Source organism: Bufo gargarizans, chromosome 9 (assembly GCF_014858855.1).
Source record: "Bufo gargarizans isolate SCDJY-AF-19 chromosome 9, ASM1485885v1, whole genome shotgun sequence".
NCBI lineage: Eukaryota > Metazoa > Chordata > Amphibia > Anura > Bufonidae > Bufo > Bufo gargarizans.
The window spans coordinates 11,021,721-11,047,344 of record NC_058088.1 but is presented as its reverse complement, the minus strand read 5'-3'; the positions used below and the strand labels follow the sequence as shown (position 1 = coordinate 11,047,344).

Here is a 25,624-nt window from a genome sequence, read left to right as displayed (position 1 = left end):
TTAACCGGTTCCCGGCACCCTCCGGATCCCTGTACAGCCAACGCTGCATCTTCCAGTTTCCCGCGATGCTAGGGAGTCTGGTCACCGTCAAAGCTTGCTATTGGCTGCTCCCACCATTGACAGAGGTTTTGATCCACGCGACGGGGAGATGCATCGGTGGCTGTGCAGGGTTCTGGAAGGACGCAGGTGTCGGGGACCAGGTAAGTATTGTCTATAGAAGGGGCCTGGGGAATTGTGGGAGGTGTTTAAACTATTGGATAACCCCTTTAAGTGGCCCAAAGTTCCTGGGCTGTTGCTTAAGCTGGGGCCCATGAGTAAAAATAAATATACTGAAGAGTATGTAGCACCTGCACAACTTCGTTAAGGTCTTGCACAGATTTTCTGTTTTAGGCATAATTTACACCTCAATGTTATCATTTTTTGACAAATCATGGCAACAAAAAAAAATGTGTTGTGTATTGTTGATTGCATTTTATGCTAGTGCGCAACTTCTCTTCTGCACAAAATGCATCAGCAAGAGGGCAGGACTTCAGCCTCCCTGTGCCTGCTTGGAGACCTGTGCTGTGTAAGCGGTGGAGAAGAACACATTATATCCTGTCACCTTCTCGCATGGTTTGCAGAGCTTTAAAGAGAAATGGAGGAGGTCCTATTGGGATATCATGAATAGGAGGAGACCACCACTCCTGTTTAAGCAAGTGCTTTACTGACTGATGCATCTGCTGCTTCAGAGCCTACTGCGGCTGATGTTATGGAACCACCCCCAAGATATGCAGAGATCCTGGTGGAGATTAACCTGATATAGCTGGAGTTTGCCAAGTGACAGAAGGCCCATCAGGCGAAATGTGTGAACTTCTTGCTAGATCATCCCCAGATTTGTGTACATGCAGTGTCCAACTCGTGATCGCGGGCACCGCAAACTTGTGCAGGCCTGCCCAGGGACGACATAACCGTGAGTAACCAGAACTGTATTTACCTCGGCCCACCTAATGCTCACACCGTGACCTCACATATAATTCTCCTGTCAGTCTGGCTCACTGCAGAATGAAATCTTGGCATCACGAACAGGATTCATTCCTTTGTGCCCTTAATGAACTGTACGAACAGGATTTGCAAACCCTGCGCCATTAAAGCCTGCCTATTGTGAATGAGCCCCAACGGTTTGATTCTTTTATTGGGCCAAAGGACTGTTTAGGTTGCTTAGAGACTGTCTGCATGTATTGCGCTACACTTCTACTACAAAACCGCATTTTTAAAACTGCTAAATTGTGGATTTTTCTAAAAGTCAATAGCTCTGCTTGTTTTGTTTAAATGGACCGTTTTGCACTTAAAATTGCTGCCTAAAGGACTTGTAATTGTTTGCTGCGCCATCACAGAGCAGCCTGGCGGAAAAAACTAAGTCACACCCCCTCTCAAAGCGGGAAAATATTGGCGCCACTGTGTTGAAAAGCGGGAATAGTATTTTTGCTGCGCCATAACCTAATTTGCATGGATTACAATATGTGCGCCGCCTCCCCTATACTGGAGTACCTAGGGGGCTTGCAAGAGACAAGGTGGAGCCTGCCCGAACCACCTACCAAGAGAGAGCTGCATTCATCGGGCCTAACATCTTATGGCAGCCGACGGAATTGGAGAAGCCGGCCAGCCCATATCCATCACCAGAGCTTCCCCGTAAAGCCAGAACTCAGGAGGACATCGTAAAACGGGAACAGTTCCATGGTTACCTTGAAGTAGTGCGACAGGAAAGGGCGCTCCACACAACCGCTAAGCTTGATGCTTTTCACAGTGCCCAACAAGAAAATGTGGAGGAACAGATTACCAGACTGGAGGCCCATCTGGAGGGCCTGCACCAGGTCGGTGCGCTCCGAGCAACCCAGCCCCAGCACGATATCTGTGATCTAGACTCCACCAAGGAGACGCAACCAACAGAGGGGAACTGTCGAGACACACGCAACCCATCCTCTTGCCCCTTCCTAGGATAGAAACTACCACAGACTGGAAGTGACTGCTCCATTCATGAACCCATGATGACCACTTGTCTGCAGTGGAGTCTGAATCAGTGTGTAGATATATTCATAAGCACTTCCTACTTTGCTCTTGCTATATATATGCTGTGAACTGTGAATAGTAATGCCTTCTAGTGCAATGTTTTGTTTTTTTCTAGTGTAATGCTTTAGTTTAAATGTTAGTTCTTGTTCCTCTGTCCATGGCATCTAGGATTGCTCCAAACAATATTTCATTGTATTGTACATTGTATTACATTGTATTGTACAGTGACAATAAAGGCATCTTATCTTATCTTATCTAACTCTGCTACATCAGAGCCTACTGCCACTGTTCCTGTGGCCCCGTTATCTACCAGCGCTGTTCCCAAGATCCCTGCATCTGTGAAGGGCCTTTAATATGCCACCTGCATAATCGTCGCCCATGTTTCCCTGTCAAGCACCGAAAGTGTCAACGCCCAATATTCACCCAGAACAGAGATTCACCGTCAATTACAAGATACAACCATTTACCGTAAACTCCCCTCAGACCCCACCCCACAGATTAGGGAGAAAATACGCAAGATTGTACAGCAATATCAGATGCTAAACATTATTGACAACACTACGGCCACCTTTCTATCCAATAGCCATCCAGTCATCCCTGTTCTATATACACTACCCAAAATCCATAAAGACCTACATAAACCACCCGGTAGACCAATCGTGGCCTCAACTAATTCGATATTGTCACCACTTTCCATTTTACTAGAAAAATCACTCACCCCTTTGATCAAACAGACTAAATCATTTATACTCGACACATCAGACTTCTTAAAGATTATTCACAATCTCCCATCACTACCACAAGACACACTACTGGTCACTTGGGACGTCTCGAGCCTATATACTTCAATCCAACACAACAAAGGACTACAGGCCGTCTCTAAATGCCTTACAGTTAACTTCAACAATCCTGACACTATATCATTCTATATGGACATACTGGAACTTGTTCTCACCAATAATTTTTTTCTTTTTGAAGACACCTTCTATCTACAGTGCCAAGGGACCGCGATGGGGTCCAATGTAGCCCCTCCATATGCAAATTGTTACATGGCCGAGTTCGAGGAATCCTTCATTTATCCAGACAGTCGTTTTTGTGAACATGTCCTCGTTTGGAAACGTTATATCGATGACATTTTTTGCATATGGAGGGGTTCGTTGGAGTCCCTGAACGACTTCCACTCATACCTCAACAGTATATATCAAGAATTACAGTTCACCATTCATTCTGATCCGACATCCATCAGCTTCCTAGACACAACAGTCATTAAAACTCCATCAGATACACTCTCCACAGACCTATACCGTAAACCAACAGACCGTAACAACCTACTACACTTTAAGAGTTTCCATGCAATGAATACCAAGAAATCCCTCCCCACTTCCCAGTACACAAGAATCAAACGTATTGTTACATCTAGCAATCAACTACAAACACGCCTCACGGAGATGAAAGATAGATTCATAGAGAGAGGATATCCAGAACAATTCCTTAGAGATGAGACAACTACCGACATCAGGAAACCAAAAACCAAACTCAGTCGCATACCATTTGTTCATACCTACCATCCTACCAATAAAAAGATGCTGAACAGTATCAGAAACCATTGGTCCATCTTGCACAAAGCTTTCCCCACAGTAGAAGAATTTAGGAATCCCATTCTAGCTTGCACACGGAGACCCAAAAACCTAAGAGATTTTTTAGTCAAGGCGGACATTGGCCCCACACAAACCATTCCTAGACAGAGGTTCCTGACAACACAAAAAACAGGGACCTTCCCATGCATTCACTGCCAACAATGCAGCAATGTACAAAAAGGTACTCATTTTCATCACCCCCAATCAGGAAAAAGCTTTCCCGTGAAAGGCTTTTTCACATGCGACTCGGCCTTTGTAGTGTACTTACTCAAATGCCCGTGCGGCAAAATTTACATAGGGGAAACGACCCAAAAAATACGTGATCGCATATGCCAACACAAGTCTTCGGTTAGACGCAAAAATCTACTACTCCCAATACCATCCCATTTTGAAACAGCCGGGCACCATCTATCACAACTTAAATACCAGGTCATAGAACAGGTTTTACCCCATAGGAGAGGATATGATCGCATAACGAAACTAAAAAAACGGGAAGCATTCTGGATCCACAAAATGGACTGCTTGGAACCCAAGGGACTCAACAGAGACTACGAAATACAATGTTTTACATGAAATCCTGATCTGTCCCATGGTTATGATATAACAAGAGTTATTATGCATCTCTAATCAATTTTCTTCTCCTTTTTCATAGGCTATATAATCAATGTCGGACTGCGACATATGACCTGATATCCTTTACTTTGATATCCTTTTTCTGGGATTGAATCAAAAGCCTCACTCTAATGTGGTAATAGACCTAGGGATTGTGTCTACTATATACATCTCCACCCACACTAGTTATATCCTATTATCCCAGATAGACCAAATCGCTAGATGTACACATACTATCAAATAACAGCTATCCAGCTCAGCCTTTGGTGGAACAGGACACTAGGGGTGCGAACGCACCGCTGGTGTCCTGATGGATTAGGATACTAGCAGTGGAACGCACCACTTCCGGATTCCCCTGGAACGCAGGGCTTTTCCGGTTACATGTGACACCACATCCTTTCCACCATGTGACCAGTGGAACGCATGGTGGACCGCACGCTCTCGGCACATAGCGACACGCCCCCCCACGCTATTTAGAGACGCGCTGAACTTCCAATAGAGCGCATCCCCAGAGAGACGTGTGGACACACACCATCACCTACTCAGCGCAGGATCCATTGACACAGCCTCCTACAGCGGTATTGGGTAAGCCTCTCCATATGTACACTACAAATAGGATCACTTATAATTTCATCAAGCTTGTTCGATCCAACCCCCCAGGTCCATAGATAACCTTAATTCTTCTCCATGTTTTACCTAGAGTTTAGATCCATCACCTTTAGATCTTGGTCCTCAACATCTATTGCTTCTCCTTAACATAGAAACTACCATATACACTGCTCTAACTGGCGATGATAATTTAAATATAATGCTATGTTTCTTTTCTATGTTCTTCTTTTTACTAATGCCTTCTATTTTGTTTTTGTTGTTATTTTGCTTTTGTTCTGCTGAACACCGATACTATATGGCAATGAATACGTATATATAATACAAATAGCGTATGAATAATTGTCTTATTAATAACATATGTAAATATGTAACCAGATGTTGGTTTATACGTTAACTAAATTGTAATTGTCACTTTTCTATTGATATTGTCACAGTTTGATAAAGGCCATCTAGGCCGAAACGTCACTTTGAAGCCGCATGTCAAAATAAACAGAATACCATTTGATTCAAAAAACAACTGGAGTTTTTCCATTATTATTATACGGGGTGGGAACCCGACTCCAATTGATGACTACCAGTGTGCCAGGAGGTTATATCTCTACTATATATATATATATATATAAAATTTGTTACACATTTGCCGAGAATGTATTTATAGTACATTGCAAAGTCTGCATTTATATTTGCTCTTTTTGGAGGTGATTGTTTATGGCGTATGTTTTGGTGTCTTGCAGGTGACCAGCTTCCTGTCCTGGATGTGTCGGGGGCGACACATGTTATACAAGGGGGGTATGCAGTGTCCCACTCGTGATTGTGGGCACCGCAAACTAGTTTGATTGTGTTTTATTGTCATATATTATGCCTGTATAAAGTACTTCATGTCATGTCATATTCCCCCATGTCACTATGTGATTCTATATGTAAGATCCTTTATTCATGCTAGGTTAGTGCGCACTACACTAGTTTCTCCACTACATGGGGCAGTGTTACAGAGTATATATGGCTTAGCTCAGGCCTAGTTATGGGTATTCTTCTTTTCCTGGTCTAGTTAAGTCCAGGGTTAAAGCTGACAAGATTCAGCCTGGAGGTGAGAAATCTACTTCTATAGCTCACTCCTCTGGGGTGACCAGTGATAAGCTGCAAACAGCAAGTATTCAAGGGGATTAGTATATTTTATTTAAGTCAAAGGATAGCAAACGGCCGTACTCAAAGGCTTCCCAGGCACCTTTGCAATTAGTTGTAGGACACAGCTTCCGTCATCCACACCTCCAGTTTAAATTGTGAGGACGGTTGGGCCAACTGTCAGAAAAGCACTGGAAATAGAGGTTCAAGCATTCTGAAAACCACCTTTAATCCAGGTTAGAATAAGACGAGAGTTAATACCAGCCTAAGACTTTTTATACTTCAAAAGCCTAGTCTGAAGCAGTAGCTTTCATATATAGAAAAGACAAAGCCTGTTTTACCTGAGGACTTACAATACCCTACCCCATATGCATGAGAGACTGTATTTCATATCTGGATGTACTAGAGACTGTTTTGTACTTGGATGTAGCCGTTATTAGGAGCAACGTTCAGTAAAAGTTGTAAGTTGGATTGCACCATCCTCGTCTCAGTCTCCAATTCCTCATTTAACACTACAGTAAATGGTTGCACCACCATAAAAGGTACTGGTGTCACGACTACAAGGGACCTTGTCATAGGCACATTAATACAGACTATCAAGGGCACCTCGAACCACCATCTGGCCTGTGTCCCTTACACCAGAGTGTGCCCCAGAGAATTCCTGTGCCGTTCTCCTCTTCACTTGTGCGAGCCTGACCAGGGACGACATAACCGCGAGTAACCAGAACTGTATTTACCTCGGCCCACGTAATGCTCACACCGTGACCTCACATATAAGTCCCCTGTCGGTCTGGCTCACTGCATACACACTACCCTGGAACTTAACTGATTTATATCTAGTTATCTCTGAAATAGGTTGTGCCTGGTGTGAGGCCTCCCAGCACCCGTAAGAAGGTATTTTGGTGCCCCATGCCACTATAACATCTGCTTTCCCAGCTGCTGCTCTTGGATGTAAACCACTACTGCCAACAACACCTGCGCCCAAGGCACCAGCAACTGTAGACCCCGCACAGCTCCTGGAAGATCTGTAAGTAGCGGGCAAGGCTCCCTGTCAAACAAAGTGCTGGTGTAGACTTGGAGCCATAATGTGATAGAGTGATGGACTCCCTTAGTGACTCCAGCATTTGATTTCCCTACATCCAAGTTGTTCCTGTTGCGCCCTCCCTCTCCCTCTCAGGTAATCCAAACTGAGTTTTGCAATGTTAAAGCTCGGTGCCCAGAGAGAGTACAAAGCCCCCGAGATGCTGTATAAAACAAAATCATATGAGATTAATTTTGTGTATCATTTGGGCTGTATTGAGAGCTGGACCCAAGCTAGACAATATACCCAGAACCTTGTTGCACTTTTCTTTGTTGTTTGCTCTATTTTGGACTTTTTATAGACTAGTCATGGACCGTGCCTTATACACACAGGGCCGGTGCAAGGATTTTTGCCAACACAAGCGAAGCTACATTTTGGCGCCCCCCCCCCCTCGCAGCTCACCTGCAGCAGCTGGCTTCTCCTCTGTGTGGTCCTGGTATCATATCTCTGCTTCAGACAATCGCTGGTGTGAGGACCGTAGTTTTCACCCTCTAAGACACACCTAGGTTTTAGGAGGATAATAAGAAAAAAATATTTTCCATTACACCTCAGGTCAGACCAGCAATCAGACCCCCAATGTTAATCAGACCTCAGCTCACAGCCCCAATAAGATCCCCAATGTTAATCAGACCTCAGATCAGACCCCCATGTCAGCCATTAGCCCCCATGTCAGCCATCAGCCCCCATCCATCATGCCCCCATGTAAGCCATCATGCCCCCCATGTCACATTTCTCCCCCTCCATGTCAAATCACCCCCCTATGTCACATCATCCCTCCATGTCACATTTCTCCCCCATTATGTCACATTTTTCCGCCCTCCCCCAGGGGTGCGCCCTAAGGCAGCCGCTTGGTCTGCCTTATGGTAGCACTGGCCCTGTATACACATGACCCCTCAACCCTGTGCCATCTAGGAAGATGATCGCTATTGCCTCTTGCCACATATGACTTTATGAAGTAATGACATTATTTTGTTGTTGCTGTAGCACTGTAATTGTGATATTGTATAGACATGCAGGTTCTCTCTTTCTTTCATGTCATCTGAAGAATGCCGGGAACAGCTAACTTTAAAAAAGGGAGGTAAGCAGTTTACCGGCAGCTCACTTCATAAAGGGGTTAATTTAATCGGCCACAGCAGCCGTTTGTTGAATAAATACATAACATAATTAACTTAATAACCATAAATTAACCAATGACGAGGGAGGTCCTAGAAGCCCCAATAGCCTCATAAACACTGGTAACAAACCTGCGACCCCATCTTGCCCCCAGCCGTTGAACCCAGCTCAGAGGCAGCAACTGATGGACGCCTAGTTCGTTAATACCAGCTCCTCCATGAGAGTCCAGCCCCTCCCGCGGGGCCCTTCCATCCTCAGATACCACCATATTTTCCCACTTCAAGGACCTCCCCCGCCTCCACGACTGCCGCGACAAAACACGACCGACATCCCACCCCGAACCCTACTCGACCAAACCCCACCCCCAGTATGCTCTCCCCTGGCCGACTGCTCCTGGCCCTGCCTCCTCCCCCGCTCTAAACCGCCCGCCACCCCCCCCGTTCACATAGCGACTCGCGCCTTTTCCTAGAACCCTGCCTCCTAACCTTAACCCCTACTTCACCCCCAAAACCCTCTTCATGACCGGCCTCCCCTTACCGCTGCGCTAACTTGTCTGGCCTAACTATAGGGTAAACTAGTCTGGGATATGCTTGCTTGGTGGGTTGCTCTTCTCTTCCCCTATACAAGGAATTGCTGCTCCGTTGATTAGAGTGAGTGCAGACAAACAAGACAGAGGAAGTATGAAGCAGCCCTGGGGAGATCAGCCAGCTAAAGGGATTGGAATAGGACGGAGCCTAATAGCAGCCTCTGAGGAACTATTCTGGTAAGTATAGCTACCATTAAAGGGGTTCTCTCACTTCAGAAAATAGCATTTATCATGTAGAGAAAGTTAATACAAGGCACTTACTAATGTATTGTGATTCTCCATATTGCCTCCTTTGCTGGCTGGATTAATTTCTGTATCGCATTATACACTGCTCGTTTCCAGAGGTTATGACCACCGCTGCAGCGCTGATACGAGGTGGCCAGGACAGGAGCTGCTGCACATGCACGTCTATATGCACTCCCATGGTGCCGGCCACCAGAGAGTTGGCACTTCTTTTTCCTGTAGTGTACAAGCACGACCACCGCTGCTGGATTACAGTGTGGTCGTAACCCCTGGATACAAGAAGTGTATAATGTGATGGAAAAATGAATTAAGCCAATAAAGGAGGCAATATGGAGAATCACAATACATTAGTAAGTGTCTTGTATTAACATTGTCTAGAATAGATGATAAATGGCATTTGCTGAAGTGAGACAAGCCCTTTCAGGAGGAGGTGCATGATATTGACAGTGATGATTAGGGGTGTCTAAGACTGGGCTTCACAGCACATTTGTCTGTTCTATAGGTCTAAACCCCTGAGCTGGGCATTGTAGTGCCCGATTTTGACGAGAGAAGAGAGATTAAGATTGACAGAAACATGGGCGCCCCAGTGGCTGGAACAGAGAGAGAAAGTGCAGAAACACTGGAAAACGGACTCCGTTTTATAGGTCTCGTAGTATTCATGATTGCAGCATTTCCTGGTGGAGGCGAAACGTTATCCCATAACTGGCAGAGCTCATGGAGGAGTTATTGCAGTCTCACAATGGAGACACAATCCCTTATTAATGATGAAACTTATCAGATACAACAATTATTATTTTTTTTTAGTTTATAAAATCTATTTTTAGACTAGTTTCATTTTAGGGAGTTCCTATTGGGAGGTGAGAGATCGCTATTATATATTAGTTAGAGTGAAGATTGTCTACAAACAATTGTAGGCCAGGCCAAGGCATTTTGTTGCCTATGGCCCTGAAAAAAATACTAACAGTGGCCCCGTTTTGTTGTTGGGTTCAAATTGATGGAAGGTAGGGCAAGCAATACCATATCATGGCACAGTATACCACCCCAACAAAGCCAAATACCATAGCCCATCACAAAATACTGCCAGCAGAACAAAATACATCCCCAAAAACTTCCACTGGACGGCTGTGAGGAGGGCTCAGGTGGCCCCCTGGGCATTGGGGTATTGGCAAATTTCCCTGTAAGGTCTATGGCCAATCCACCCCTGCTCCCCAACAGCGGGGGATTAAAGGAGTTGTCCAATAGTACAAATACCTCCCACAATGCCAGGCCCCTCCTATAGGCGATACTTACCTGGTCCCCGATCTAAACCCTTGAGCTGGGCATTGTTGTGCCCCATTTTAATAAGAGAAGAGAGATTGAAATTGACCGAAATTGACAGTAACATGGGCACCCCAGCGGCTCGAACAGAGAAAAAAAGTGCAGAAATATTGGAAAACGGACTCAGAGAGAGAACAACTCCGCCTGTTTATCATGTTTGCAGCCTCAAGATCTGTGAACCCTGTAGGACATTTAGGATCTGCCAGTCCGTGCATAATCTGAATGGTGACCACTGCTGTGAGCATATGTATGTCCCCCTTTGCCATAGTTGCCAACTGTCCCCAATTTGGCGGGACTGTTCCTGATTTTCAGAGACAGTCACGGCCAAGTTGTGCTGTCCTGATATGAAAATGGACAGGCTATCACAAACCCTGTGTGTCAGTGGGTTTTCTCGGACGGGTTTAGGGTGTTCCCAGGGGTGGGGCCTACATGTCCCAATTTTACCAACTGAAACGTTAGTAAGTATGCCTTTCCACCATGACCTATAGCAAAGAAGTGATTATTGTTACACAAAAACTGTCCTCCTCATTGTGGACTGTGGTGTGCTCCTCTCTTCACTATGCACCACCCCCAGGGAGCGCTGGGGAGGACCGTAGTCATGTGCGGACTAGGACCATCATGGAGCCTCTGCTACCACCCCGTCCTCTCCTCGGCTGGGCTCACTGCATGTACAGTACCTGAGGGGAATGAGACCATGAGGCCTGCTGATGAAGTGAAGAGAGCAGAATCTGGAGCAATACAAACAATGGAAAAACATACATCAAATAGAAGTTTCTTTATTGCATAAGCAAAGGCGTCCATAATACAAATAGAAATGGCTGATATATGTGCCCTCGGTAAGCGAGATGCCGTGCATAGTATACGCTGGCCAAGCCATGTCGTTGGTCTCAGCAGAGCGTCAAGGACCCGATCAAAACCTGGAGACACACAGAGACATCAGGACCAAGAAGCCGGCAAGGAGCAGGGACATCTTAGTGGTAATGGCGGAGTTGCAGAGATCTGTTTGACAGCAGTTTATATAAGCATCATGGGGTACATTAGGAGGTTGCATTTGACACGAATCCATTGAGGAAGAACAACCTTTTGATACACGTTTACCATCACCTGAAACAGAGAAACACATTGCTGTATGAGGAGCTGTTTATGGCATTTATACAACATATTCCATCTATTAAAGAACCAGAATATCACTTAGAAATTCAGTTTTTCTGACGCAAAGCTCCAAATCCCCTGCATGGATAAGTGCCATCTAGTGGCGGTAATAGATAGCCAGTATATACAGGTATGTTTAACTCAGTGGTGAGGAATTTATGAAGACAGTCTTGATCTACGGTATTTTGCGCTGGAGTGAGAGGCGCCTACTTGAGGTGCAAGTTCCTTAATAAATTAAAGGGGTTGTCCCAAGAAAAATATTCCACGTTATACAAATCAGCATCCGGATTCTTTTCTAATTGCACATAATCAAAAAAATTTGTACAGTCACTAAGTTATTCAATATCTTTATAGAGCCACCTGCTATTTGTTTTTCCCTTATTTCTCTGTCCATCTTTGTAACATTGCCAAGGTGGTCGCACATGCTCAGTTCCATCTTGTAACTGACACCGGTTATAGGGAGGGAGCTGTAGCAGAAAAGACATGTCTCCTGAGAAAGAAAATGTCTCCTGAGAAAGGACATGCCCCGAGCGGTGACAGGGAGAAAACTGCAGCATACATTAGACCCCCTCTGGAAAAGCACATGCCCCCAACTGCCATCTTGAAATAAATCTAATAGAGCAATTGGAGAAATAAATGGGGAGATCTCTGGATCCATGTGAGGTACAGGGCTGGTTCTGGCTTTGTTACAAAGAGATTTTCATGCGCTATATGATACGGAGCTTTCTAGTAAATCCTTGGTAATAACACTGATGGCCTGCAGTGTAAAGCCTCATGCACAGACCGCTGTTTGGGTCCGCATCCGAGCCGCCGTTTCGGCGGCTCAGATGTGGACCCATTCACTTCAATGGGCCGCAAAAGATGCGGACAGCACTCTGTGTGCTTGAAAATCAAACAGCGGTGGCAGCATCTCCTATCATTCCATCTTTATTAGAGCTTCACAACATACAAAAAATCAGCAACGTTTCGGCTGTACAACAGCTTGACAAAGGCTGTTGTACAGCCGAAACATTGCTGATTTTTTGTATGCTGTGAAGCTCTAATAAAGATGGAACGATGGGAGATGCTGCCACCGCTGTTTGATTTTCACGTATTCTCTGGCTGATTGGATCCGCGACTGGTGCGGGGCTGTTGCAATTCCCTACAACAAGGACGGACCGTTGAGTACTGCTCCTGCACTTTTGGTTCTAGCACTCCGTGTGCTGTCCGCATCCGTGGCCCAGCAAAAAAAAATAACATGTCCTATTCTTGTCAGCGCTTTGCAGACAAGAATAGGCATTTATGTTGCCGGCGCCCGTTCCGTTCCGCAAATTGCGGAAGGCAACATGGGCGGCTTCCGTTTTTTGCGGATCCACAGTTTGCGGACCGCAAAAAACAGCACGGTCGTGTGCATGAGGCCTAATTGCGCTTACCAGAACTAGTTGTGCTACCTTAGGCAGAACTCTGAGAAGTGCACACAGTCAAATGGAATGAACTTTGCTCCCAACCAAATGTGATATCCATACTGGAACCCAATATAGATGAGTAAAATAAAAAATAAATAAAAAGGTCTTCTGGGGCGCAGGACACTAAAATTGTAATTTATTGCACATAAATGATTAAAAACTATTAAAATAATAAAAACAAACAAGCAAAGGGGGACAAATTCCAGAGGCGACTGCCTCCTTCATCAGAACAACAAATACTGACATCTTTGCCAATTAAAGTAGAAAGTAAGTGCAAAGTACGAACCATGTTCATAGTGTTGAAAAAATAATGAATGAATTATAATAAAAGAAAAATAAATGTAAAAAAATAGATAGAGATACTAATGTAAGGCTAGTTTCACACTAACATTCGTGAGATCCGGCAGGCTGATTACCCGAAGCTACATGAATGCAACCCGGCCTCATTAACTCCGGCCACAACCCAGCAATTATACAAAGTGCTGGCTGGACAAATACCACTGCTTGTCTGAATTCCTTATTTTAATTGTTTTTAATCATTTATGTACAATAAATTGTGGTTTCAGTGTCCAGCACCTGTGCTATAGGATGCCTGATTTTCATTTTCTGCATAAATCATATGAATAACCCTTTGAAGCACATCTCTAGAAAGGCCGGACGCTGGAGGTAGGCCTGCATGAGGGGTTTTGGGCTCCGGGGCCGAGGAGTGGCTAGGAAGAGTTAGGATAGTTAGGGGACGGAGTGGCGCGGGGTGGGGGCGGAGCTTCAAGAGGGGCGGAGCCAATGGACCTGCGCCATTTCGGGAGAAGAGGAGCAGGAGAGCGGACATCTCAGCATCCTGTCCAGCTCCCAGCTTACCATGTTGGGTGTTGAGGAAGTCCTGGAGAGGCTGCGGGCAGCGGCGGACGTCCGTGGTCAAGGCTGGCTTGAAAACCAGGTAGCCGGCTTGTTACAGGGGGAGGCGGCGGGTGCAGTTTGCCCGCCATTAGAGGAAAAAACGGCTGCGGCGGGCTAGGCCGCCGGCGCGCCTGATTGAGGAGGACACCCCCAGAGTCCAACGCCGAGTTAGGAGCCCCTCTAGGGACCCTCCGGGCAGTGGCGGACACTCTCTACCCCTCCCTCACGGCTCGGGAGGAATCCACATGCACGGCGGGAGTCAGTGAAGGGAGGGGGGCGGCCCCCTTCATCGCGTGCAGCTGCAGATGGCGGGAATGCGGGACAGGTACTGCAGGGGCTGTGCATCGGGAGGCTGAGTGGGTGCACTGCCCCTTATAGGTGACGGACAGCCGTCGAGTGAGCAGATGGCAGGGGCTGAACAAGACGCCGCCAGCCCTGAGAGTGCTGGGTCGCCGGGCTGCAGTGGACGGTTACCGGAAGCGGGGTCCAGGATGGTGCGATCGGAAGTGGAGCGGCGGGAATCCGGATCAACGGCTGCGGGGTTCACAGCGCCCGGGCAGCCAGGTGAGGCAACCTTGGGGACACTGTTTACATTATTGCAAAGTGTGGGGTTGGGGGCCAGCGGGGGTGGTCAGGCTGATTTATTTGGTGGTTTGGGGCGGTTACTGTGCGGGTTGGCTGGTTTAGGGCACAGCGGTGCAGGGCCTTTGCAAGCTTGGGGATTGGGGAGGGGAAGCGAGGTTGAAGCGGTGGCTGGGGGATCTGGGCAGGTTTTGGGGGGGTGGGCCCCAGGGTGGGGGCGAGTGGGGGGAGGGGGGTTTCAGTGCAGTCTCAGGTTGGCGGTGAGGAAGACAGGCCGAGGGTTGATGATGCTGCAAAGGGCAAGGTGTATGTGTGCTTTAAGGGCCCGTTGGGGGCGCATTTAAAGCAGGAAGTAAGGGAGCGAATTTGGAAGGGGGAATACGTGGATATTTTCTCGCTTCTCCCGTTGGAGCACTTTAATTTGGATGTGGTTAGGAAGGATTTGGGGAAGAAGGAGGAGGAAGAGAAGAGACGGTATAGGCTGATACCCCGTACGTTTAGCAATTGGCTTCAGGCGAGTGTGATCGGGGAGAAGGCGCAAGATAGTTGTTCGCCTCTGTTTTGTTACATGGATGCGATAGGGGAGGCTTATCGTGTTTATGGAGGATACGGGTGGTTGCGGTATGACGAACAGTTTCGTCAGAGGAAGGCGGTCCGCTCCGGTATGCGGTGGTACCATAAAGACATAGGGCTGTGGATGAGGGTGATGGGGGCTGGTAGACAGGGGCGGGGGGGGGGGGGGGGGCGGGCAGTCGGGTTTTGCCGCTGCCTTGGCAAAGGGCTTGTGCTTTTTGTTCAATGAGGGGAGTTGCAAGTTCGGTCAGAAATGTAAGTTTAAGCACGAGTGTTCGGGGTGCGGGGGGAGTCAAGGGCCAGCCGGTGTTTCCGGGGGCATAGGCCGGAGGGGGGAGAGACGGTTGGAAAAGGGGCGGGCTCCGGTCAGGGTGGACACGATGGGGCCGTATTTAAGTAGGTACCCGGATAGGGTGGGGGCGGAGCTGTTGCGGAGGGGGTTTGAGGAGGGGTTTGTGATTCCGTCTTGTCATGAGGATGCGGAGGGTGGAAGAGGTAAGAATTTGAGATCGGCTTTGATGCACCCGGAAGTGGTGTCTCAGAAGCTAGCTAAGGAGGTGAGTTTGGGGAGAATGTACGGGCCGTTTGTGGAGTTACCTTTGGGGAACTTGGTGGTTTCTCCATTGGGGGTGGTTCCGAAGAAGGAGCCGAATGCTTTTCGGCTGATTCACCATTTATCTTTCCCAAAGGGGTCATCGGTGAATGATGGGATTGATCTGGAATTGTGTTCGGTTGTTTGATACAGCGGTTAGTTGGGTTAGGAAGTTGGGGCTGGGTGCGCTGTTGGCAAAGGCGGACATTGAGGCCACGTTTCGCTTATTGCCGGTTCATCCGGATAGTTTGCGCTTGTTGGGATGTTTTTGGGAGGGGGGTATTTTGTGGACAGGTGTTTGCCGATGGGGTGTTCGATCTCTTGCGCTTATTTTGAGAAGTTTAGCTTCTTGGAATGGGTGGTGAAGGATGTGGCGGAGTGTCAGTCGCTCATTCATTGTTTGGATGACTTCCTTTGTTTGGGGCCGGCGGGTTCCGGGGTGTGTGGGTTGCTTTTGGCTTCGTTGCAGTCGGTGTTTAGGGAGTTCGGGGTGCCGTTGTCGGCAGAAAAGATGGTTGGCCCCACTACAGAGTTGTGTTTTTTAGGCATAGTGCTGGATACGGTTCGGATGGAATGTAGGTTACCTGAGGACAAATTGGTTGATGTGAGGGCCGCAGTGCAGTCGGCGAGGGTGGGGCTGAAGATTCGTTTGAAGGAGTTGCAATCCTTGTTAGGGAAGTTGAATTTTGCTTGTAGGATTATTCCGATGGGCAGAATATTTTGTAGGAGGTTGGCGGCGGCCGCGACGGCAGGTGTGGTGTCGGGTCACCATTTTATTCGGCTGGGGAAGGAATTGAGGAAGGACTTGGAGGTTTGGGACGGGTTTTTGGGACAATTTAATGGCAGGACGTTGGTCATGGGGGAGGTGGTGGAGAGTTTTGACTTGTTTTCAGATGCTGCTGGGGGGGTGGGTTTTGGTGTGTATTGTGGAGGACAGTGGTGTGCGGGTGAATGGCCGGTGAGTTGGTTTGAGAGGGGTTGGGTTAGGAACGTGGAGTTGCTTGAATTGTTCCCGATAGTGCTGGCGGTGGTGCTGTGGGGGGGCAAGTTCAAGGATAGGAAAGTGAGGTGGCATTGCGATAACTTGGGTGTTGTGCAGGCCGTTAATAGTCTGACTGCATCTTCGCCTCCTGTGGTTAGGTTATTGCAGCACTTGGTGCTGATGTGTTTGCCGCTGAACACATGGGTTGTGGCAGTGCATGTTCCGAGTGTTCATAACGGGGTGGCTGACTCTCTTTCTCGTTTGCAGTGGGAGCGTTTTCGTCAGCTGGCTCCAGAGGCGGAGGAGGAGGGGTTGGAGTGCCCGGCGTGGCTCTGGGACCTATTTGAGGTACTATAGCGGATTTGTTTAGGAGGTCTTTGAGTGAAGGTACTTGGTCTGACTATGGTAAGGCGTGGCATTCTTGGGAGCAGTGGTGTGTGAGTATTGGGGTTGGTGTTGATGGGGGGAGATCCCATTGGTGTTGTTTTTGGGGCACATGGTGGAGGAGGGTTGGTCAGTGGCAAGGGTTAACCAGTGTTTTGCTGGTTTAGTTTTTGGTTTTAGGTTGAGGGGCCTTCCGGATGTTACCAAATCATTTTTGGTTAAGCAGGTACTGAAGGGTTTTTGACGTGGGGGCTGGGAGGCGGACGGTCAGAGGCCGGTGTCCTTTGAGTTGCTGTTGAGAGTGGGGGTTTGTGTGGAGTCGGCTTGTAGCTCGGAGAATGAGGTCCGTTTATTTAGGCTTGCATTCGCGCTGGCCTTTTTCGGGGCTTTCCGGCTGGGGGAGCTGGTGAGTAAGAGTACGGTGTGTGGGGGCAGTTTGGCGAGTGATGATGTGGATTTGTACGAGGATAGGGTGGTTGTACGGATTAGGGTATCTAAGACGGACAGGGAAGGAAGGGGTCGGAATGTGTGTCTTTATGCAGTGGCAGGGTGCTTGGTTTGTCCAGTAAATTGTTTTAGGGTATATATGGCGGGGGGGGTATATAGGGCGGGGGTTGTCCGTTGTTGAGGCATCAGGATGGTTCTTTTTTGTCAAGGTTCCAATTTGTGGCGGTATTCAAGAAGTGTATGGCGGTGTTGGGAATGGACTCTAGTGGCTTTACGGATCATTACTTTCGTATTGGGGCGGCAACAGAGGCTGCCAGATTGGGGTTGGGGGACGAGGTGATTAAGAAGATTGGGCGGTGGGAGTCGGCCCGTTTTAAGTCGTATGTGCGTCTGGGGGGCTTGTGAGTTGGGGATGGAGGGCGCAGTGGTTTTGTTTGTGTTTTCATTCTCGTTTTTCTTGTTGCAGGTGGTGAGGCGGCGTTAGTCTGGATCCTGGGATATTCGTTCATTTTTTGGGGTGCTTTGCGGACGGATGTGAGGCCCAACGGGCGGCAGTTGGGTATAGGACGGGATGAGGCGGTTGTGAGATGGATTGGACGCAGGGGGATGTTGTGGGGGAGTGTGATGCGTGAGGTTCATAGGCATGCGAGGTTGGATAGGGCCCCGGATATTCTGGTGCTGCATGTGGGTGGTAATGACTTGGGGTGAGGTCTTGTCGGGATTTGATCAAGGATATCAAGTTTGACTTGTTGCGCTTGTGGTCCTTGTTTCCTGGAATGATCACGGTTTGGTCGGATATGGTGTATAGGCAGTCATGGCAGGAGGCCAGGTCGTTTGAGAGGGTGCATAAGACAAGGGTGAAGGTGAACAGGGCGGTGGGTAAGTTTGCGGCCAGGAATGGGGCGGTGGTGGTTCGGCATGTGGAGTTGGAGGCGGGTAAAGGAGGATTTTGGAGGGCTGATGGTGTTTATTTGAACGCGGTGGGGATTGACTTGTGGTCTTTGGGCATGCAGGGAGGCATCGAGAGGGCGCTTTGCATGTGACGGAACGCGCGGGATTGAGGGAGGAGTCAAGCCGCGCGTTGTTGGCGGGGGAAGATCATAGAAGCTGGTGGTCTTGAATGGTGTGGAAAATGGGAGGGCCCCCAGGAGGGGGGGCTGGACTCTCATAGTTGGGGCATTTTTGGTTCGTTCAGAGAGGCGTCCATCAGTTGGCGTCTCCGAGCTGGAGTTTTGTGGCTGGAGGCAAAATGGAAGTGCCGGGTTGGCGTGTTTATACATATATGTGAGAAATTTGGGGCTTCTATGACCTCCCTCGTCAGGGGGTATGGAAAAAGTTATTGTTATATATTTATATATGTTATGTATTTATTTATTAATAAATGGCTGCTGTGGCCGATTTAATCCAACTCGGACTGTGTGTATTCATTTAAGGGGCGTGAGAGGTTGGGGGGTAAAAAGGGGGAGTTTTTTATGTGGAGTAAGTAGGCCCCGGGGAATGCACAATAACCCATTCAAGTCTTCCATGTAAATTTGCTGGGCCACAGAGACCACACAACCCCCCCCCCCCCCGACATGTGGCTCAGTCACTTTTTGTAAAAGCAGAAAGCACAATGTAAAAATTCAACACGTATCTTGTATGACATGGGACTTGTCTCTTGGGTAATATGTACTTACTTGTCTCGTAGGAAACAGATTCGCATGCAGCTCCTCCTGAGGTATCAGGGCAAGTTACCTCTCTATAATTATCACAATTGGCGTCTTTGCAAGTTATACATTTCAGGGAATTTACTGCAAAGAGAGAACACTCCGCGTTACACCACAGTCCTATAAAATGTACACCAGCAAGCCAGCTGAGCTTCTACCATCTGTTACTGGAAGGACCCATGGTTATATCACAGTATAACATACAGAAGAGACCACATTTGACATTAGACCTTATTATGTGCCATGTGGAACAGGTAGGGATTGGCTCTGTGTTATCTTAGTGGCCAACATGCTAAAGCACCGGAGTGATGCCTAACCCCATATACTGACAGTAAATCACATGCAGAAACTCTCAGTGCAGTGGTTGAGCTTGGGGTGGTCCCAACACTTATAGGAGTCCCTCATACACCATTGAGGTGTCACCACGTGTTGCTGCTTTCTGGAAGGGATGGTAAGGCGTGGTGCACCCTAATGGGTTATGAGTCCAGAGAGTCAGGATTTGCAGTAAACCAGTGTCCTTCTTTACTGGAGGAGCTCAAGTGCAAAACAATACAGGTACAACACTGAGCTGGTTTCCCCGGTCTCCTTCAGGGCAGAAGAAGGTTTTATACTGAGGAAAAGCCTGAGCTAGCTGTCCCTCTCTTATAAGTGGATGCCCTGGCCAAAGGCTGGATGCCCAGTGTCTGTGGCTTAGTCATATGGCTGACTCCCTTCTCATAGGTCTAAAAAAACAGGATCCTTAGCAGAGTATCCCCTTCCTCTGGTCACTCATGCAATCTGACAGAGCTTCTTCTACTGAAGACAACTAGGGACCCGAACTGCGCTCCTTTAATACAGTTTCTAACTGACCTAGAACTTACTAGTGGATTGGGTGGAGTGGAAAATCCTAAACATTAACAATGTTTCAATTTTAGTCTGCCATAGGCTTATATAGAGTTTCAATGCAAGTCTATGGGACTGACTAAGCAGTGTTTCCAGAAATAAACAGGTCTTCAGACATAAACAGAGCCAAACAGGCAAATCATTGTGTCTGGATTCCCCTACAAAACCTAGCTCTGCAAATTATCTTATAGTAACTATGGAAAATTACTAGCATATCACTGCATACGCAGAATATCCCAGCATTAGTTGGCTATGCAATAACCTTTTCCAAAATGCAGTTCAAATACAGTGCAAATGAACAGGATATACTACAATAAACATAAAATGCAGTTCAGTAGGTATAAATCATTATACACGTTAACTCTTCAGGGTGCAGTAAAGTATTGAGTTGGGAGCTCTTTTTATTGGAATATGGGCAAATATCCACAAACATCCATAGTCCAAAATACCCTTTCTCCAGGGCACTACACCAGGACCATCAGTGTCATAATGTGAGAAGTCATATACTAATTGTAATAAACACAGCACAGTGCACACAGCAGTGTCATCTCCTCCTCACACTACTACACCATGACATGTATACACAGCACAGTGCACACAGCAGTGTCATCTCCTCCTCACACTACTACACCATGACATGTATACACAGCACAGTGCACACTGCAGTGTCATCTCCTCCTCACACTACTACACCATGACATGTATACACAGCACAGTGCACACAGCAGTGTCATCTCCTCCTCACACTACTACACCATGACATGTATACACAGCACAGTGCACACAGCAGTGTCATCTCCTCCTCACACTACTACACCATGACATGTATACACAGCACAGTGCACACAGCAGTCTCATCTCCTCCTCACACTACTACACCATGACATGTATACACAGCACAGTGCACACAGCAGTGTCATCTCCTCCTCACACTACTACACCATGACATGTATACACAGCACAGTGCACACAGCAGTGTCATCTCCTCCTCACACTACTACACCATGACATGAATACACAGCACAGTGCACACAGCCGTGTCATCTCATCCTCACACTACACCATGACATGAATACACAGCACAGTGCACACAGCAGTGTCATCTCATCCTCACACTACACCATGACATGAATACACAGCACAGTGCACACAGCAGTGTCCTCATCCTCACACTACACCATGACATGTATACACAGCACAGTGCACACAGCAGCGTCATCTCCTCACTCTACTACACCATGACATGTATACACAGCACAGTGCACACAGCAGTGTCATCTCCTCCTCACACTACACCATGACATGTATACACAGCACAGTGCACACAGCAGTGTCATCTCCTCCTCACACTACTACACCATGACATGTATACACAGCACAGTGCACACAGCAGTGTCATCTCCTCCTCACACTACTACACCATGACATGTATACACAGCACAGTGCACACAGCAGTGTCATCTCCTCCTCACACTACTACACCTTGACATGTACAGTGGCGGAAATAATTATTTGACCCCTCACTGATTTTGTAAGTTTGTCCAATGACAAAGAAATGAAAAGTCTCAGAACAGTATCATTTCAATGGTAGGTTTATTGTAACAGTGGCAGATAGCACATCAAAAGGAAAATCGAAAAAATAACTTTAAATAAAAGATAGCAACTGATTTGCATTTCATTGAGTGAAATAAGTATTTGAACCCTCTAACAAAAAAAGACTTAATACTTGGTGGAAAAACCCTTGTTTGCAAGCACAGAGGTCAAACGTTTCTTGTAATTGATGACCAAGTTTGCGCACATTTTAGGAGGAATGTTGGTCCACTCCTCTTTGCAGATCATCTCTAAATCCCTAAGGTTTCGAGGCTGTCTCTGTGCAACTCTGAGCTTGAGCTCCCTCCATAGGTTTTCGATTGGATTAAGGTCCGGAGACTGACTAGGCCACTCCATGACCTTAATGTGCTTCTTCTTGAGCCACTCCTTTGTTGCCTTTGCTGTATGTTTTGGGTCATTGTCGTGCTGGAACACCCATCCACGACCCATTTTCAGTTTCCTGGCAGAGGGAAGGAGGTTGTCGCTCAGGATTTCACGATACATGGCTCCGTCCATTTTCCCGTTTATGCGAATAAGTTGTCCTGTGCCCTTAGCAGAAAAACACCCCCAAAGCAAAATGTTTCCACCCCCATGCTTGACGGTGGGGACGGTGTTTTGGGGGTCATAGGCAGCATTTTTCTTCCTCCAAACACAGCGAGTTGAGTTAATGCCAAAGAGCTCTATTTTGGTCTCATCAGACCACAGCACCTTCTCCCAGTCACTCTCTGAATCATTCAGGTGTTCATTGGCAAACTTCAGACGGGCCTGCACATGTGCCTTCCTGAGCAGGAGGACCTTGCGAGCCCTGCAGGATTTTAATCCATTGCGGTGTAATGTGTTTCCAATGGTTTTCTTGGTGACTGTGGTCCCTGCTAATTTGAGGTCATTAACTAACTCCTCCCGTGTAGTTCTAGGATGCTTTTTCACCTTTCTCAGAACCATTGACACCCCACGAGGTGAGATCTTGCGTGGAGCCCCAGAGCGAGGTCGATTGATGGTCATTTTGTGCTCCTTCCATTTTCGAACAATCGCACCAACAGTTGTCACCTTCTCTCCCAGCTTCTTGCTAATGGTTTTGTAGCCAATTCCAGCCTTGTGCAGGTCTACAATTTTGTCTCTGACATCCTTGGACAGCTCTTTGGTCTTTCCCATGTTGGAGAGTTTGGAGTCTGCTTGATTGATTGATTCTGTGGACAGGTGTCTTTTATACAGGTGACTAGTTAAGACAGGTGTCCTTAATGAGGGTGACTAATTGAGTAGAAGTGTCTAACCACTCTGTGGGAGCCAGAACTCTTAATGGTTGGTAGGGGTTCAAATACTTATTTCACTCAATGAAATGCAAATCAGTTGCTATCTTTTATTTAAAGTTATTTATTCGATTTTCCTTTTGATGTGCTATCTGCCACTGTTACAATAAACCTACCATTGAAATGATACTGTTCTGAGACTTTTCATTTCTTTGTCATTGGACAAACTTACAAAATCAGTGAGGGGTCAAATAATTATTTCCGCCACTGTATACACAGCACAGTGCACACAGCAGTGTCATCTCCTCCTCACACTACACCATGACATGTATACACAGCACAGCGCACACAGCAGTGTCATCTCCTCCTCACATTACTACACCATGACATGTATACACAGCACAGCGCACACAGTAGTGTCATCTCCTCCTCACACTACTACACCATGACATGTATACACAGCACAGCGCACACAGCAGTGTCATCTCCCCCTCACACTACTACACCATGACATGTATACACAGCACAGTGCACACAGCAGTGTCATCTCCTCCTCACACTACTACACCATGACATGTATACACAGCACAGTGCACACAGCAGTGTCATCTCCTCCTCACACTACTACACCATGACATGTATACACAGCACAGCGCACACAGCAGTGTCATCTCCTCCTCACACTACTACACCATGACATGTATACACAGCACAGTGCACACAGCAGTGTCATCTCCTCCTCACACTACACCATGACATGTATACACAGCACAGCGCACACAGCAGTGTCATCTCCTCCTCACATTACTACACCATGACATGTATACACAGCACAGCGCACACAGTAGTGTCATCTCCTCCTCACACTACTACACCATGACATGTATACACAGCACAGCGCACACAGCAGTGTCATCTCCCCCTCACACTACTACACCATGACATGTATACACAGCACAGTGCACACAGCAGTGTCATCTCCTCCTCACACTACTACACCATGACATGTATACACAGCACAGTGCACACAGCAGTGTCATCTCCTCCTCACACTACTACACCATGACATGTATACACAGCACAGTGCACACAGCAGTGTCATCTCCCCCTCACACTACTACACCATGACATGTATACACAGCACAGTGCACACAGCAGTGTCATCTCCTCCTCACACTACTACACCATGACATGTATGCACAGCACAGCGCACACAGCAGTGTCATCTCCTCCTCACACTACTACACCATGACATGTATACACAGCACAGTGCACACAGCAGTGTCATCTCCTCCTCACACTACTACACCATGACATGTATACACAGCACAGTGCACACAGCAGTGTCATCTCCTCCTCACACTACTACACCATGACATGTATGCACAGCACAGTGCACACAGCAGTGTCATCTCCTCCTCATACTACTACACCATGACATGTATACACAGCACAGCGCACACAGCAGTGTCATCTCCTCCTCACACTACTACACCATGACATGTATACACAGCACAGTGCACACAGCAGTGCCATCTCCTCCTCACACTACTACACCATGACATGTATGCACAGCACAGTGCACACAGCAGTGTCATCTCCTCTTCACACTACTACACCATGACATGTATACACAGCACAGCGCACACAGCAGTGTCATCTCCTCCTCACACTGCTACACCATGACATGTATACACAGCACAGCGCACACAGCAGTGTCATCTCCTCCTCACATTACTACACCATGACATGTATACACAGCACAGTGCACACAGCAGTGTCACCTCCTCCTCACACTACTACACCATGACATGTATACACAGCACAGTGCACACAGTAGTGTCATCTCCTCCTCACACTACTACACCATGACATGTATACACAGCACAGTGCACACAGCAGTGTCATCTCCTCCTCACACTACTACACCATGACATGTATACACAGCACAGCGCACACAGCAGTGTCATCTCCTCCTCACACTACTACACCATGACATGTATACACAGCACAGCGCACACAGCAGTGTCATCTCCTCCTCACACTACTACACCATGACATGTATACACAGCACAGTGCACACAGCAGTGTCATCTCCTCCTCACACTACTACACCATGACATGTATACACAGCACAGTGCACACAGCAGTGTCATCTCCTCCTCACACTACTACACCATGACATGTATACACAGCACAGTGCACACAGCAGTGTCATCTCCTCCTCACACTACTACACCATGACATGTATACACAGCACAGTGCACATAGTAGTTACTTACCAGTCTGAATGCTTAAAAAGATGAGAACTGAAAGAGAAAAAGATGTGTTATTTCCATGGTGATGATTGTCTGAGTACGGTCTCTGCTGCCAGTAAATCTGGGTCTGTCTGTCTCCCTCTTCCTCCTTTTATAGGTTTGTCCTCATTGCAGCAATTCTTGGCAGAAGCAGAGAAGGATTGTTTTTCCCGTAATTAGCTGAGTGCATGTGTAATGCCCTAGAGCCAACGCCTTGGGTCCAGCGTGTCCAGGTAGGAGCACCGTGACACGTGCACAATGCATTAAGGGACATTATAGGTTATTCTACTCCACTCTGGCATTCCTACACCTGGGTACCAACAACATTTCTTAATGGGACTCCGCCCCATTGTTGCTTCGCTGCAACTGGCTTGACGAAAAACAAGTATTTTTTTCCTCTTAAAGGGCCCTGGGGGGAGGCGCCCGCTGCACATGGGGGAGCTCTAACAGCTCGAAATAATGCAGCTTATCAGATACAAAAG

General features: G+C 47.3%; 1 long non-coding RNA gene across 1 annotated transcript; it reads right to left on the bottom strand.

Moving 5' to 3' along the window:
• Nucleotides 1-11,153: 11,153 nt before the first annotated feature.
• On the bottom strand, nt 11,154-25,341 carry LOC122919349. Its single transcript, XR_006386789.1, has 3 exons — nt 25,128-25,341; nt 19,097-19,210; nt 11,154-11,470 (listed from the first exon to the last, which is right to left on the bottom strand). It is a non-coding gene; the product is annotated as an uncharacterized LOC122919349 (long non-coding RNA).
• Nucleotides 25,342-25,624: the final 283 nt, after the last annotated feature.